Here is a 17,952-nt window from a genome sequence, read left to right as displayed (position 1 = left end):
TTAATCTTAATCCTTTAGAATGACATATTCCCTAAAATACTTTAGGTATTTTCCTGCTTTCTTAAACAAACTGATCTTAATTTAATTATTTTATGGTGACCCTGGGCCACCATTATTCACTCATCTCTGAAAAGTCAACACATGTTCATTGTATGCTCATTCTAGTCCAAGCACTGTGCCAGCTGCTAGAGAGAGAAATCCAGTAAAGTGGGTAGAGTAGCCTGCAGAAAACTGAATAGTCCCATTGCTGTATTCTTTTTGAGTCCTTCTGTCCTTTTTTCATGGGTTTTAGCTTTTTCTGAGTCCTTGGTTGACAGCCTGTTCTCCTATGGTCAATGTATCTGCCTCCTTATACTCAACATAGCGTCCCTTTCCCCTTTCCATTATGACGGGTTTTTGTCTAAGGCAGCATTTCCCAGAACGCATTGTAAAGAACAGTAGTGCCATGTAATAATTCTCAAAGAAGACATCCAGTGTCAAACTTCTGACATAGTGTTAACCTTCTTGGAAGTTGTGTACTTTAGCGTATTAAAGGCTCTGCTAAGACCCATACTACGTAACTTTGTTTTATTTTGTTTAACTTAGTATTTCTCAAAATTATTCCAGTACTTAATTCTGCTCCCTTCACATTTATTAACAAGCAAAAATGAACAAAAATACCAGGATTTCATTGAAAATTCTTGTGGAAAGTAATGGTCTTTAGATATCAAGTAATAAAAATTTTTAGAATGGTTATTCACTTACTCAACAAATATTTACTAAATGGCTACTATGTGCCAGCATGAGGGATACAGTACTGAACAAGACAGAAGAGTTCTCTGCTCATGTAAGCCTTGGACTCTTGGGGCAAAAAGACAAAAAACAAGCAGACAAAAAAAAAATGAGTGACAAACATGCTGGATAAAAGAAAAGGGGGTAACGTGATACTGTGATGATAGACTATTAATAGTCAGGAAGGTAATATCTGAGATGAGATACTGATGACAAGAAAGAGATGAAAGATTTGGACCAAAGCACTCTGAGCAAGGGCTAGAAAAACATGGCCAGCATGATGGAGGATAGGTATGCAGAATGAGATTAGAGATGGGTCAGGGCAAGATCATGCGGTCCTTGCAAGCCTTCCAGAGGGGGTGGGGTACCACCAGAAGGTTCTGAGCAGGGAGTGACATGACATGATTTACATTTTAAAAAGTTGCCTCTGTAGAGGATGGCTCATAGAGAGGCAAAAGCAGATAGATAGAGGAAGAAGCATGGAGGGAAGAGTTGATTAAGACTTGAACGCTGGAAGTGAAGAAATAAGAAGAATCAATTCCTAGACTCCCTGCCTTGAATGGATATTTGTGCCCTCTGCTGTGGAGAAACCTGGGGGAGGTAAAGATTTGGAGGAGGATAAAGAAGGAGAAAGAAGAGTGCTATGAAGTTCTTCACAGAGTTCTGGATGAGAAAAGCTATCAGATGATGGAGTGGTGAATATGCAGTTACTTTCAAATACTCTAATGACATTACATTAGGATAGACCACGTTCATCCAAATCTTTTAATATGTTTTTAGAATAGCCCAAAAGAAAGGGCATAAACGGATAATCTATTTTTAAAAATCCCATCCTCACAGCAAATTATTAATGTGAAAGCCTAAGCAAGGTCACACAACATAACCAAAATTAGAATCTAGCACTCATAGCTGGCAATATTTTTATTAAAGCGATACGTCTTCTTTAGGCATTTTTGGAAGGAAGACTTTACTACAGGAAATCATAAACACAATTAAAAATCGTGCAATAATGGGTTTTTTTTTTCAACAGTGACAGAAGAGTAGAGTATGAGAATGATGAGAAATACGATAGTATAGGGCATTGGTTTCTCTAGCTGGCTTCACCTGAGTTCTAATCTTGACCCGGCCTCTTATGAGCACAATAATACACAGCAAGCTATTTAAGGTCTCTGGGTTGTGTGGAGAATTGGAGTTAATGAAAGTCATCTAGGACAGTGTGTTAAGTAGATGTCAGGAACGCGATGTTATTTACATTGGGACCAGAAACACTGAAACTTGTCATAAGGAAAACAATCTGGTTAAAACAGCTGTATGAAGATTCCTACAGTAATATCTACCCAATTGCTTATGCAATCAATGGTTTGTCTGAAAACTATTAGAATCACTGATACCAGTGGAAAATGCTTTTGGAGATATCAAACAAACAGGGATAATTTTCTCAGGATGCACTGACCAGACAAATGTAAGGACATCCCTTCAGGTTTCAGGACCAAATTCCAATCTCTAGAGGAAAAGGTAGGTACAACTTTACAGGTGCCTTTGAATCAAGGAGATCAAGCCCAGTACCAATGAGGATTTAAGATGCTAATCCTTTCAATCAGCAAATATTTAATTAGCACCAACTATGTGTTAGCTACGGTTCCAGGTACTAAGGAAAGGTCAGTCAGCAAACTGCTCTGAAGTAGCTTACTTAGTAGTGTATGGGATTCAGAAGGTAAACAGGTGTGCACAGTAGCCATGCCACCTTCCTTTTTTTTATACATAAATTTATTTATATTACTTATTTTATTTTTGGCCGAGTTGGGTCTTCGTCGCTGTGCGTGGGCTTTCTCTAGTTCTGGCGAGCGGGGGCTACTCTTCGTTGCGGTGCACGGGTTTCTTGTTGTGGTGGCTTCTCTTGTTGTGGAGCATGGGCTCTAGGTGTGCGGGCTTCAGTAGTTGTGGCTCGCGGGTTCTAGAACGCAGGCTCAGTAGTTGTGGCGCATGGGCTTGGCTGCTCCGCAGCATGTGGGATCTTCCCGGACCAGGGCTCGAACCCATGTCCGCTGCATTGGCAGGCGGATTCTTAACCACTGCGCCACCAGAGAATCCCCCCACATTCCTTTTATGAGCCTTCCAGAGGCTGGACATGTGAAAAATCCATATCCTCAATGCCCTTGCAGCTAAAGTTTCAGATGTGATTTAATTTCTTCCAATCAGAAGAACCCCCGCTCCTTCCCACAAATTAAACAGCTGTCAATCTAATTGTTATTTCTTTGTAGATAATCTGCCTTTTCTCTCTGGCTGTGTTGGGATCTATTTGTTTCTGTGATTTCTCTGGATGTGAGTTTCTTTTAAAAAAATTTCCTGCTTGGAATTCACTGAACTTCTAGAATATTTCCTCTTCCCCATTCTCTTTATTCTTTCCTGGAATTCAAATTATATACATGTTGCCATTTTTCTGGAAAAGGAAGTCTTGTCATATTTTAAGTGTACTGTATTTCATCTATAAAATACAGTATAAGGTTAGATAATTGTCAATACTATAGCAGTCATTTTTATTCAAAATACTGCTTTTAAACAATTTTTTAAAATTAAACATGATTATTCTTATATCTTGAGAGTAAATTACTGGCACTAAAATATCTGAAAAACAAATTCAATTTTTCTAATTGCCCATAAACTAAGATGCACCTACATATTCCTTCTAACAAAGAACTTAGATCTGAAAACCTGGTTTAAAAAAATAATTTAATCTATTTTTATTCAGACTTCAATAAAAATTGGTATTAACCACCAATGACATTTATTCTTCTAAAATACCTATCTATATTTGTATCCTTCAGAGGGGAGAACATAAAAATTTTTGCCTCTGGGAGTAAGGATAGTAGGGAAAAACAAAATAAAATAATACAACTAAAACCAGACAACAAAGTCTGTATTACTTGACCTTCCAAATGTGAATCTAATGCCCTGTGAGACAGCACATCAACCATGCACATGAGGTGGAGCAGGTTCATCAAACAGAGGACAGTGCTTGGATTCTGTGGCATATGTCCATGCTGGAAAGCCCCTCTGAAGACATCTAGTCCAACCTTCTACCCAGACAGGAGTCCTACAGCTCTTCATAATTAAGGTCCACCTCTCCTGGATTTCTTCTACTCTTGTGTAAGTTCATTCCACTTTGGGTGAATGAATGTAGTTTTAAAATGGTGAGATGATATTGAGCTAATGATCATTTGCTTACATTGAGCTAATACCATTCTTCAAAAGCTCTTTATAAACCCCTCAAAGTTGATTTGACTCTGGACATAGCAGATGAAAAATAATACGGCTCAGGGCCTTTATTACAGAAGTTGCAACAAACAGAAGAGTAGTTCACATCCTTAACTAGTCACATTAAAAAAACCCCAAACAACCCAATCCAAAACTGGGCAGAAGACCTAAATAGACATTTCTCCAAAGAAGATATAGAGATTGCCAACAAACACATGAAAGAATGCTCAACATCATTAATCATTAGAGAAATGCAAATCAAAACTACAGTGAGATATCATCTCACACCAGTCAGAATGGCCATCATCAAAAAATCTACAAACAATAAATGCTGGAGAGTGTGTGGAGAAAAGAGAACCCTCTTGCATTGTTCATGGGAATGTAAATTGATACAGCCACCTCGGAGAACAGTATGGAGGTTTCTTAAAAAACTAAAAATAGAACTACCATATGACCCAGCAATCCCACTACTGGGCATATACCCTGAGAAAACCATAATTCAAAAAGAGTCATGTACCAAAATCTTCACTGCAGCTCTATTTACAATAGCTAGGACATGGAAGCAACCTAAGTGTCCATCTACAGATGAATGGATAAAGAAGATGTGGCACATATATACAATGGAATATTAAGCAGCCATAAAAAGAAACGAAATTGAGTTACTTGTAGTGAGGTGGATGGACCTAGAGACTCTCATTCAGAGTAAAGTAAGTCAGAAAGAGAAAAACAAATACCGTATGCTAACACATATATATGGAACCTAAAAAAAAAAAATGATCATGAAGAACCTAGGGACAAGACGGGAATAAAGACACAGACCTACTAGAAAATGGACTTGAGGATATGGGGAGGGGGAAGGGTAAGCTGGGACAAAGTGAGAGAGTGGCATGGACATATATACACTACCAAACATAAAATAGATAGCTAGTGGGAAGCAGCCGCATAGCACAGGGAGATCAGCTCGGTGCTTTATGGCCACCTAGAGGGGTGGGATAGGGAGGGTGGGAGGGAGGGAGACGCAAGAGGGAAGAGATATGGGGACATCTGTATATGTATAACTGATTCACTTTGTTATAAAGCAGAAACTAACACACCATTGTAAAGCAATTATACTCCAATAAAGATGTTTAAAAAAAAACCCAAAACCAAAACCAAAAAACAAACAAACAAAAAAACACTCCAGGTCTTACAAACAGTGATCAACAGTTAAACATGAGCAATTACAGCTGGGGCTGTCACTTTCCCTTAACAGCTAGGGAAGCAAGCATGTGAATCAGAACATATGAACTTCCATTTGGGGTATTAAGAAAACTCACCAAACAGATGGCTTTAATAGAGCTTCCAGAATACCAGTTCTAATAATTCATATTATATGGGTCCCTAAAATGCATAGTAAAAAATAGTAATGGCTAATATTGATTGATATTGATAAATATTTATTTATTGTCTACTATGTGTCAGGAATAGTGCTGAATACTTGCCTGGCATCATCTCATTTATTTCTAATACCAATCCTATGAGGACTCTTATTATTCCCATTTGACAGATGAGCCTGAAGGTCTTAACCATCAGTGTTGTACAGGCAACTCCCAGGTTGCTTGTCTTTTCACCAGAAATCCAGTCATGACAATTGAAGGCCTATAGGATATTTCTACTTAGATATATAATTTCACTCCAATTTCATGTCTAAAAATTTAACTGCCATATTTTCCACCCCACTCTCTTCAAATAACCTTCTCTTCCTGATTTTCCAACCATCGTTCTATTATTACTTGGGTTGAGAATTTCATCCTTTCCTCTGGCTGCATTGCCTTCGCCCGAAAGTCTGATATATCCTGCCACCTTTCCTGCAGTCTTTCTCCTAACCATTCCTTTCTTTTCCTTCCCATCGTATTTCAGGCCCTCCTTACTTATATGCCCAATTCCCTAACGGATTTGTTTTGCTTTCACTATTTCTCCTCAATATGATCCATCCTGCATACTACCATCAGATTTATCTTTCTAAAATCATTTTGTTACTTTCCTTGTAATATTTTCCTGATAATAAAATGCGACGGTGCTTCAGAGCTTACAGGGTAATGTGCAAACGGCTTAGTCTGACACTTAAGGTGCTCTACGTTGTAGGACCCCAACCTACATTTTTTACACCTGCCTCTGTTCCTATAATCAGATTTTCTGGTCCAGGAAGGCTCACTCATACAGGACGCCCACTCCTCACCCACTCCCACAAACAATAAGGTAAATGCACAAGAGTGTCCCATCCTACCCTGCCTCATCCAGCCCCTGAAGTATCATCTCCTCCCTCGCTGGCAACCTATATGAAACTTTTATGTTCAAGATCTAGCCTAAGCGGCACTTTTTCTGGGATGCTTCCCAATCATTCTCGTCCTTAGTGTTGAACACACCCTGAGCTCCCCTACAGGACCAGAACACCATGAATTACTCTCTAACATGCAACAGGCTTACTAATATGGCTATCTGTATTTTCAGTGTATATGTCTATATGCCTTGGTTTTTATGTACGTATGTATGTGTCTCTTTCTCTCTCTCTCTTTCTATGTATTTGAAAACAAATGCACATATGTAAAAGGCTCATCTCGTCTATGAAAGCCTTTGGAGCAGATATATGTCCTACATTAACCAGGCAAAACAAAAATTCCTTAGTGAAAGACTAACTACTGGACTGAGGTTATCTGAAGTCAAAACGTGCAAAACAACAATAATAAAAAACCTCCTGTGTTATTTCTCACATGAAAATCATATCTGGCTAAAAACAGAACTAAAAATTTCATTAGAAAGTGATAATATCAATAAAGGCTGAAATCAGGGGTTTGTCTAACAACAAAAAATTTTTATTTCCCACAAGATAAAAGCCTTGACAGAAGTAAGACAGGACTGTTTTGTTGTGTGTCACTTTAGCTTTCCTGTGCCTTGATACCTCATCTGTAATGAAGCAAGTGAACAGGTTGATCTCATAAATCTCTTCCACCTCTAAGGATTTTTGGAATTAAAAAAGAAAAGAACTTTTTTTATTGAGAATGTCAAAGTTTGATTTCTCTGCAAAATGGCTGACGGCAAGTGGAAAATGGAAAGGGATCAATCACCTACTCATTTCCAGCTCATAACAACTACACGGCTGGGGAATTTCTTCTCCCTCTGGCTAAGGCTAGTGTCAGACCCATGACTCAGACTGGAACTAGCCCATCTGGGCTGGAACTACGTTCAAGGTCATTTCATCCATTCCTCTGTTTCTCAGCTTAACTGTCATTTTAAATCTGTGCAATGATTAAAGAGTTCTATTTTTGGGTTGTGTTTCTTCTTTCCCCAAGAATAGACATCTAGTAACCTGATATCGATTGATATTTGACACTTTTGTTAATAATCAAAATCTCAATATTTCACAGAATCAGAAAAATTAGTTGGAGGGGGCTTTGAGGTCATCCAGGGTGAGGGAAAAGCAAAGTCTAAGTAACGTGACAATTTTTAGACAACGTGGACAGGAGGTCCACATGAGGCCCTCACCACTCTAATGTTTCTTTCGTGGCTGCCTTCATACATATTATTTCAAACTAATCATGGTTAAGTGGTCAGTGAGAGTGTAAATAAAAATATGCTATCTACGAATGCTAGGTAATGAGCTAAAACTAAAGTAAACAACTTCAGTGGGCCATCCCATATGCAAGCTGGCGAGGGCTCATAAATCACCATGATGGGGATCAAGATTTCAAATGCATGCTCTGAGCTCATTTGCCCAGGCCTGTTGATTCAAGCTCCAGTTGCATTGGGTTACCTATATGGCAGTATATAAAGTTCACCTTTTAAGTTTAAAATTAGTTCCCTTCCCCACTAAAGATAGGCCACGGTACCTATTAGAGGTGTGCCCCATATTCTGCACCTGACATAAATTTTCATTTAAATTCCCATAACCATCCTGTGAGATAGGTTTTTGTTAATCCCGATTTACCGAGAAAGCAGAGGCTCAGAGAAGTTGAAGCAATTTAAGTATCCAAGGTCACAACTCTAGTGGGGTGCATTCATACCCAGAAGAGGAATTGCTAAGCTCATTGGAATTTAGGAGATTTAAAGCAGAATCAAGATAAAGGTTCACATTTGTCATCGGCTATTCTGTTCTACTTTTCTCTTGGCATCTAGTAATTAATCACTATTAGTGAATCAACCTCAGTCTCTCCTCACCCTGTTCCAGCTTGTACTTTGCTGTCCCACATCCTCACTCCCAGGCAACAGGTCCTTAGGGGATGGCCCAGCACTTGGATGTGACAACCCACCCATGCTGCTACTGGGCCATGACTCAAGGAGCCAACAGGTGAAGAAGGTGATGCCAGCTATTGGTGCTAAAAAAGACTCACGCCACGTGAAATACCCTATGTCTATAAATCTCCCCTCTCCAGCTGGTTCTCTCCCTCCCCCCACCCACAAAGCTGACTGTCCTCTCTTAAACATTCACACCCGCACGTGACCCCTCTGGGATTGCTTTTTTCCTCTGAGACTGTCCCAAAGGTTTATCCCAAGCAGATTTCAGCATTCCTGAGGTGGGAGGGGGGCAGGAACACGAAGCGGTCAGCCTGTCTCCAGCCAAGGGCAGCCCTGCTCCTAGGTCAGCCCAGTCAGAGTCCTTCTGCCAGCCCCCTTTCTCCTCTCACTGTCTAATACGCCTTCCTACTTTTCTTTCCTTCAATCTTCACTCTTCACTCTATCCATGAGCCCAGCTTCCTTTCCCATTTTGCCCCAATAAGAAAACAAACCTCAAAGGCAACTCCATAGTAATAGGTCATTTAAAAAATCCTAGGGCTTCCCTGGTGGCGCAGTGGTTGAGAGTCTGCCTGCCGGTTCAGGGCACACGGGTTCATGCCCCGGTCCGGGAGGATCCCATATGCCACGGAGCGGCTGGGCCCGTGAGCCATGGCCACTGAGCCTGCGCGTCCGGAGCCTGTGCTCCGCAACAGGAGAGGCCGCAACAGTGAGAGGCCCGCATACCACAAAAAAAAAAATCCTAATACCTGCTTACACCTGCCCTGAGTTCATTCTATACCTTCTCTATCTGCTGCCGTCCTCTCCACTATTAAGCTTCATCCCATCCAATTCTATCTGCCTCCACCTCAAACCCCCTGCCAGCTCAGAATTACAGATCTGCTTTAGTCGCTTGGTCTTCTCATCCACTGACCCTATTATCCTTCATTTTACATCTGTGCCCTGTTTACTACCTGCCTGCTAGGCTGACTCCCAGCCTAACAAGCCATCCATTCCACCATCATACTCCTCCTAGGAGCTAGGAGCTAGGAAGGTCCTCTCTGTGCCCGTCCTGACAGGATACAGAGAACAAGAAAGGCAGAATCAGCTGCACAACAGGATTCCCTCTAGGGATGATATTTTGCTAAGATGGCTCTTGCTATTTTGGAATCTAGTACTCACTAAATAAATAAATTAGCACATATTTTGAAAAAGCAGCCTGAGAACAAACACTTGTTTCCCTATCTCCCAGTCCTTCCCCCAGATGCTACATTCAGAAGAAGAATTATCTTTACATCTATTAAGAAGCATATGGATCTTGGACAAGTTTAACTGAGCCTCAGTTTTTCATCTTTAAAAATGGGACAGGGGCTTCCCTGGTGGCGCAGTGGGTGAGAGTCCGCCTGCCGATGCAGGGGACACGGGTTCGTTCTCCGGTCTGGGAAGATCCCACATACCGCGGAGCGGCTGGGTCCGTGCGCCATGGCCGCTGAGCCTGCGCATCCGGAGCCTGTGCTCCACAACGGGAGAGGCCACAGCAGTGAGAAGCCCGCGTACCGCCAAAAAAAAAAAAAAAAAAAAAAAAAAATGGGACAGGGGCCTCCCTGGTGGCGCAGTGGTTGAGAGTCCGCCTGCCGATGCAGGGGATACGGGTTCGTGCCCCGGTCTGGGAGGATCCCATATGCCGCGGAGCGGCTGGACCCGTGAGCCATGGCCGCTGGGCCTGCGCATCCGGAGCCTGTGCTCCGCAACGGGGGAGGCCACAACAGTGAGAGGCCCGCATACCGCAAAAAGAAAAAAAAAAAAAAAAAAAAAAAAATGGGACAAACTGTTTTGGTGTGTAGTGTACTGTTTCTGGAACTAAGTTAGAAATGTAAGGTTTGAGGTATGAGTAAACATCAGGATCATATCTCACATTAGAAAGTAAGGCACATACTGATATTTCCTGATCAGTGTAGTCAAACACTACAAAGACTACATTATCAAATGGTTAATGCTAAAATGCTTGAAAATAAGGCTAAAGGGCAACAAGTAATTTTTCCACTGAATTCTACTTTGGAGAGAACAAATTCCTCTCATACAGGGACTGAATATTCAGCCTGTAATGATGTAAGCCCTCTTTTGGCTCTTCGACTACATACCCTGTATTATTTCACTGCTTTTTAACACTATCTAGAAAAATTAAGATGTAGGCCCAAACAGTATCTTCCAGGAGAAAGTAAACTAATCTTTCCTGATGCATATTAAAGAAATAAGACTATTTCTAGTAAATAAAAATTCCTATGATTTCTTGAAACCCAACTATCACTTACCCATATGGAGATCTAAGAGACCACACTGAGAATATAAGATTAAGAAAACAAAGAGCAGGGCTTCCCTGGTGGCGCAGTAGTTGAGAGTCCGCCTGCCGATGCAGGGGACAGGGGTTTGTGCTCCGGTCCGGGAAGATCCCACATGCCGCGGAGCGGCTGGGCCCGTGAGCCATGGCCGCTGAGCCTGCGCGTCCGGAGCCTGTGCTCCGCAATGGGAGAGGCCACAGCAGTGAGAGGCCCACGTACCACACAAAAAAAAAAAAAAGAAAGAAAACAAAGAGCAGAAAATCAATGTGTGTATCAAAGATAATATTAATTAGTTTCATTCTTATCAGAGCATATTGTTGAAACTGACTTGAAATATTCAAAATAAAAAAGTACAAGAAGATCGGTGCTTACTAAAAAAAAAAAAGGAAAGCGGCAGGTCAGCAAATAGCCACCAAACACCTAATCTAAAAAAAAAAAAAAAGGTTCAAGCCTTTCACCTGTGTCTCTAAATTTTAATATGCTCTTTTTAGCAAAATTACAGCCTTTTCATCCTTTGCAGTCTTGAACCTCTTTTGTGAAATAAGGTTCCTAGCAAATAATGAAATGACACATATATATTTAAAGCACCCATGAAAGCATTTCTATCTGTTTATTAAAAACTGTTAAAGTCCTTTCAATTCTGAAATTTATCTTCTTCCTAAATTCTTGTGACAAAGCTTATCACTGTTAAAGTTGTAGCTCATTATTTTTCTGAGGCTTGAAAAAAAAAACCTAGCAAATATAAAATAGAACGTTTCTTGGTCAAAGAATGTACTCCTTTTCTAAAATTTGAACTTGATGTAAAGGCATAAAAAAGTCACCTAAGAAATGCTCTTTTCTTTAAAATTCAGTATAATTTATAATTCTTTAAATATACACATGATAATTTTATTTTTATATGATTCTTTTTTAAAAAGTTATTTTCCACTGTAATGAAATAGCTGTTCTTTCTCCCTAATGGGTATGGATTGGAATGATCAGGTAGAATTAGAAGGAGACTAGCAATAGGAAAACATTTTGATGTATCCTCTCAAAATATTTTGGAGAGTATTATATAAGATGTCTTTATTCATGTTTCGATCTAAAACAAAAAACAAAGTAACCAAATACTGCTATGCCAACAATACAAAGCAGCCTTAAAAATCAGCTGGTTATTTTCTGAAATGAAGAAGACAGACATCAGCCTGGACTTACTACACAATGTCAGCCTCATCTTTGCCTGTTCGCTATGGACACATCCCTGTCAGGCCTTGCTTTCTACTCTCCAGACCTGTTTATGACAGGCCGAGGTGTTTCCTATTATGGTGCCTGTGTCTGCAAGCACACTGCTTGCCAGCAATAAATGCCAGAGGCTGCCACGATAGGGATTACAGTGTAGCAGACCAGAGATGCTGCCAGGAACCCAAGCACGACCTGGGTAAAACTGCACAGAATACTCCGAAACAGGCAAAAACCAACAAGCACACCTTTTCTTCCCAGACTAGCAGGGAAAGTATTCAGATATGTCATTTTGCTGGGAACAAACCTATAATAAGAGTGTTATTGCTAAAACAGGTACAGTGGAGAGAGAACAGCTTAAGGCCATCAATATGACTTGTATGGTTTTTGTCTGTAAATACAAACTTTTAATTTAAATGAGATGAAACTAAACCCAGCATAAACTATGCTAAAATTTCTGATGAGCATCTATAATCAGGAAAGAGATTTTTAAGTGTGAAATGATCAGGACTCTTGTCAATAGCAGAAAAGCCACTTGCTTGCGAGATATCAACTATCATGTACAGATCCTGTCTACCAATCCAAGGTGAAAAATGGCATTTACTTTAACCAACACCATGCATCCAGTACTAATTTATATGACCAACTACAAAATGATATATTGACACTCACTGGGTTTGGGCTAGAAGCCATGTAGGAGGACTCATCAGCAATCCTAGTGGCTGGGTAGAAAATTCACTGGTTATGTACTTGAACAGTTATTGAATCCATATACGTATCAGAAACACAGCTTGTATTCCGTTAACACATTCAAAGATAAAAAGTGTATCTCCCTCCCGCAATTTATGAACATGAGTGGAGATAAAGGCTGCATACAAAACCCCAAATGGTGCAGAGACCCTCTAGAAAATGAACTGCTACCTAAGAAGTCAGGAGATTTCTAACTATAGGTGGATGTGGACAAGTTTTGGGCCTCGTTTTCCAACTGAGATTAGATAAGTCAGACAGATGATCACTTCTGCTTCCTTTAGTTCTAACACATAAGGCTTGAGTCTGAGATGAATAATGGATAACAGTAACAATGATGTTTTGAAATACTGACCATGTTAAATACCACCAAAACTACCAAAGAACTAAGTGGTAGGCAGAAACAGAGTATATTTTCATTTTACTAATTTCTATTAATTCCACTCAAGTGATAATTAGACAGAAAAATTAGGATAAATTTCTTCAGTTATTGACCTAATGTTCAGTAACTCCCTTGCAAAGGGTCTGACAAACAATAAAGTTTGTCAGACCATAGGTTGTTTAAAACAGACATACCTTTCTAACCAAAAAGCTATTACCCATAAAGGAAGAATTTTTATCTTCTAAGCCTTAGGGCTTAGATGAGTAAAAATAAACTTAGTCCCTGAGATTGTTCAGTGATGATTCCTACAGCACTGAGATCAGAACCATTGAATGGTGCTTTTCCAGAATCACCACCACGCTACCATTCATACAATTCACCCAATGTTTACTGAGCACCTATTCAATATGGCCTTGTGTCCCATGTGATGGGGGCTGGCAAATGAGTAAGACTAATGACCTAGTGTAAATGTGACAGGAATAAAACAAAGAAACAAATACTGTACGGAGAGTTAAAAGAACTACAAATAAAGTCCTGTAGAAGGTCAAAGGAGAAAGACATTACACCCAATTAGGGGAGGCTGGGATGGGAGATATGGGAGAAGACAGGACAGAAAAGGCTTCACAGGAGAGGTAGCATTGCAGGTAGACCCTAAAGGATGGTTAAGATTTGTCTGATAAACTTTTTATTTTAGAAAAGCTTCAGTTTTACAGAAAAATTGTGAAAGTAAGTACAGAGAGTTCCCATATGCACCACACCCAGTTTCCCCTATTATTAATATCTTACTTTAGTATAGGATACATCTGTCCCAATTATTGAACCAATATTGATACATTATTATTAACTAAAGCACACACTTTATTCAGATTTCCTTAGTTTTTACCGAATGTTCTTTTCTGTTCCAGGATTCCATCCAGGATACATTACATTTAGTCAGCATGTCTCCTTAGGCTCCTTTTGACTGTGACAGTTTCTCAGATTTTCCTTGTTTTTGATGACCTTCATAGTCTTGAGGAGTACTGGTCAGGTATTTTGTAGAATGTCCCTCAACTAGGAACTATCTGATGTTATTCTCATGATTAGAGTGGGGTTATATGTTTTTGGTAGAAAAACTCAGATGTCAGTACCATTTTCATCAGATCATATCAAGGGTACCTACTACAACTTGACTTATCACCGTTGATGTCGACTTTGATCACTGGCTGAGGTAGTGTGTGTTTATCAGGTTTGTCCACAGTAGAGGTACTCTTTCCCTCTTTCCACATTGTGCTTTTTGGAAGGAAGTCAATATGCACAGCCCACACTTAAGGAGTGGAGAGTTATACTTTTCTTCCTTGAGAGCAGAGTATATACATACATTATTTGGAATTCTTCAGCACAAGGGATTTGTCTCTTCTCCCCCATTTAATTATTTATTCAATAAATTATATCAGCTGAACTCATGGCTATTTGTTTCATACCTTGAGTTATATTTCAACACTAGTTTATTTTCTTGATCAAATAGTTCCAGCTGGGAACTGGGAGCTCTTTCAGTTTGCTCTTGTATCCCTTTGATATGTTCCCATCAACATTTGTTTGGCCACTTCCTTACTTTCTGGAACTGCAACATGGCTCCAGCCTCATTTCCCACCCCAGTTCTAGAATCAGCTACTTCAAGGAGTGCTGGTTCCTTTTATTGGAGAATGGTATTAGAAACCAAGATGAGGGTGCTTGATGTGTTCAATGCTACTGGGGTGTCATTGCTTTAGGTTCTCTCAGCTGACTGAGCAAGGAAATGTTTGCATATACTAGATGGTAAAGTTGCTGAGAAGTGCCATGGAAGGCTACGTCCTGAATACAGTTTTCTTAACATTAAGTATTAATAAAAGATTCTGTGCCTGGGTTACTTTCAGTCTCATTCAGAGGAATAACAGGGTGCATTCATTTATGAAAAAAAAAGTCACTGGACTATTATCCACTATTTAGGTATTTCTGCTAGAAACAGCTTAGAGAGTTTTAGATATTCTGAGAAAACCTCAGGCCAGTTTGATGGGCTATACCATAAAATTACACAAAGAAACAAAAGGTAAACTCCATGAGAAGTCATTGATGGGGAGAAGAGCAAATGAAACATTCCAAGAGTCCTATTTGGTTCACATCAACATCATGAGGCCACCATTCTCTCTTAAAAGGTCACTGGAAGCATAATTATCAGGATGGCAAACAAACACCTTCTCTAACTCTCACCCCACAAAATAAGAAAAGAAAGATGATATTCCTTTATAAATGGATATAAAGGACTTAACATTACTGAGCACCCACTATGTTCCTGACTCTGTCTAGACAATTTCCATCTTCTAATTCATTAAATCATCACAGTAACTCTTGAACAGAAGAGGAAGCTGAAGCACAGAAGGTAAATTGCCCCATTTAAGTTTAGTAAAGGGCGGAGAGTGAATCCAATGCAGGCAATCTGGCTGCAGGAGAGTGCTCTGAATCCATAGACCATTCTGCCTGCGGAATGAATGCCTAATGAATGGGAGACTTCTGCTGATGACAGTTGGCATTTTCTCTTCTAGTGGGGAAATCCCATTAATGGCAGAGAAGAAAAATCATAGGTTGTTTTAAACAGACATACCTTCCTAACCAAAAATGACTCCCCAGATGGTTCTCACTGCCAATTTAGTCTAGTACAATGAAAAGTATGCCCATTGTCTGTGAGTGGTAAGTGAAATGCTTTAAGGTGGTGTGGATGAGTATTTTCTCATTTTGTTACAAATTAATTTCAATGTATATTAAAAAAATTAGAACATTATATTAAAAAATAACATATTTTAATATTATAATATTATAATAAAAAATAACTAGAACATCAAATCCATGATTTCATGTAATTCCTTGCTTAAGATGAGGCACTCAGGTGGACATTTAACTTTAAAAAATAAATGCTTTAAATAAAAGCATTTAACATACAGTAGTTATGAATGTACACAGGAAGTCTGAGAACACTAATTTTGACTTGTTATTTATTATAGAATAAAGGTCACAGTTTTCTTCTGAAAAATATGATGCCCTTATATTACAAGGAGTATATGACACATGGTTTTTCTTAGTCTCTCCTTTCCAATGTAGTCTAGGGATAGAATAAATTGCACGTAATTTATTAAGCACCCAGTATAAGCTATTCAGCAAAGTGAGCTTTCTATATATTATATCTAATGCTCTTAACAACCTTCAATTTTATTTTCCCCTTTTATTATGTCCATTTAGAAATGAAGAATTTGAGATTCAGAGAAGTGAGGCATGTCCCCAAAACATTAGGTAGGAAGCAGCAGAGCTAGAATTTGAAACCAAGTCCCCCTGACAAAAAACATCTATGTCCTTTCCACTCTACAAAGCTGCCATAAGCATTGGTGTTTATGTCAGGAGAAAGAGTAAATACCATTCATCCCCATCACACACAAAATACAGCAAAACAGGCACAAAAACCCCAGAATATTAAACAATAATAACAAAGAAAAATACTTCATTAAAGATAAAATGTTCTCTAAGTATAAAGGATAATAAAGCTATTATCACTGCAGTTGGTAATCCAATTTAACGAATTTCCCAATGAACAAAGCAGAATTGTTTGTTGTTTAAGCAAATAGGAAGGCTCACCCCTCCCCATCCTAATCCCTGTTAGAGTAAATAAAAGAAAATGCTTTCTTAAAATGTCTTTTAAAACTAATGTGAACAGCAAACGAAAGGGCTACCCACGCTCTATTTCCTAGAAAGATCTCAGGCTAAAAGTGCCAATTCAACTCTCACAACTAGCCAGGTACAGAGCTAGCCCTGGCAGAGCTATGCTGTCACAAAATAAACTCCAGCTATTTGCAGTTTAAAAGGATTGGTTTCTTTCTGAAAAAGAGAAAATCAGATTCTACATAGTATTTTATGGATCAACTGAAAATCATTATCAGCATTTCACATCTGCCATAATTATACGTATCTTATGGAATAGCTACAATCTATGACTATCATAGGAATCTTCTGAAACTGAACAAAATCATTACCTATCATCCTTGCTATTTGGGGAAAAAATGTGCTTAATCTATTCATACACTGGGAAAAGTGCTATTTTATCTTGGCCAAGCCTTTTGTTTTGGAAAAAAAAAAAAAGACATCGTTCATAACACTCTGAGACAAGAAGTTACCGCTTTCCTATAATTAAATCAAAATGCAATAACTGAAAGCAATTTCTGGAGTAATGACTAATTTACTGAATCACAAAAATAGAAGTTTTTGATAATTAAATGTTAAGGATATTTACGCTTACTGCCACTAAATACTGATAAACTGAGCTGATGACAGTAGAGATAAAGATTTGCTTTAATCTTTACTGTTTTATTAAGTTAAAGTCAAGGGCTTCACTATTCAATGAAACATAAAAATATCTGTTAAAAGTGCTTCCCTCTTTCTATTATTACTTAAAATAAAAGCAAAGAAAGTATTTTTTTCAAACAGTGATCATAAAAATAAGCATGCCCAATCTGTCATATTAACTTTAAGGCTCTATATGTAAACAACATAAATCTTTGGTAAATCTACTTTTATAAAGTAGGTGAAAAAGCAGATAGCAAACTCAAAACATCAGTAAGCTGAATTTCTATATTTACGAAATATATTTTCTTTTAAAATTTAGAGTTTTCCTTTAGGTATGCTGATTAACTCTCAACAACTCTGTATGACTATGTCAATAGTTTTAATATTTTGAAGTAAATGACTGTTATTTGCTATTTGCTCTTTATAAAATCAAAATGCCTTTTCCAACTAGTTTCACCTTCCTTCTCAGCAAAATTAAACATTTATTTCTGTTCTGAGCTATCTTATAATCATGTAATGCTGAAAAATCTTAAGATTTAGCCACTTCTATGAACATTCTATATTCATTCCAGGACCACTCTTGCCCAGAAGAAAATATATCAGCAGTCACAGAAAGCTGTAGTATATGTTACGTATGCATTGACTATT

The 17,952-nt window shown here is 38.8% G+C and overlaps 1 protein-coding gene across 4 annotated transcripts in view; it reads right to left on the bottom strand.

Moving 5' to 3' along the window:
- Nucleotides 1–17,952, bottom strand: part of LOC309803775 (3',5'-cyclic-AMP phosphodiesterase 4D) — a 575,480-nt gene that overhangs the window by 33,328 nt on the left and 524,200 nt on the right. The window lies entirely within an intron of this gene.

This window comes from Mesoplodon mirus (assembly GCF_964341445.2).
Source record: "Mesoplodon mirus genome assembly, chromosome: 5".
NCBI lineage: Eukaryota > Metazoa > Chordata > Mammalia > Artiodactyla > Ziphiidae > Mesoplodon > Mesoplodon mirus.
This window is presented reverse-complemented; position numbering and strand designations above follow the sequence as displayed.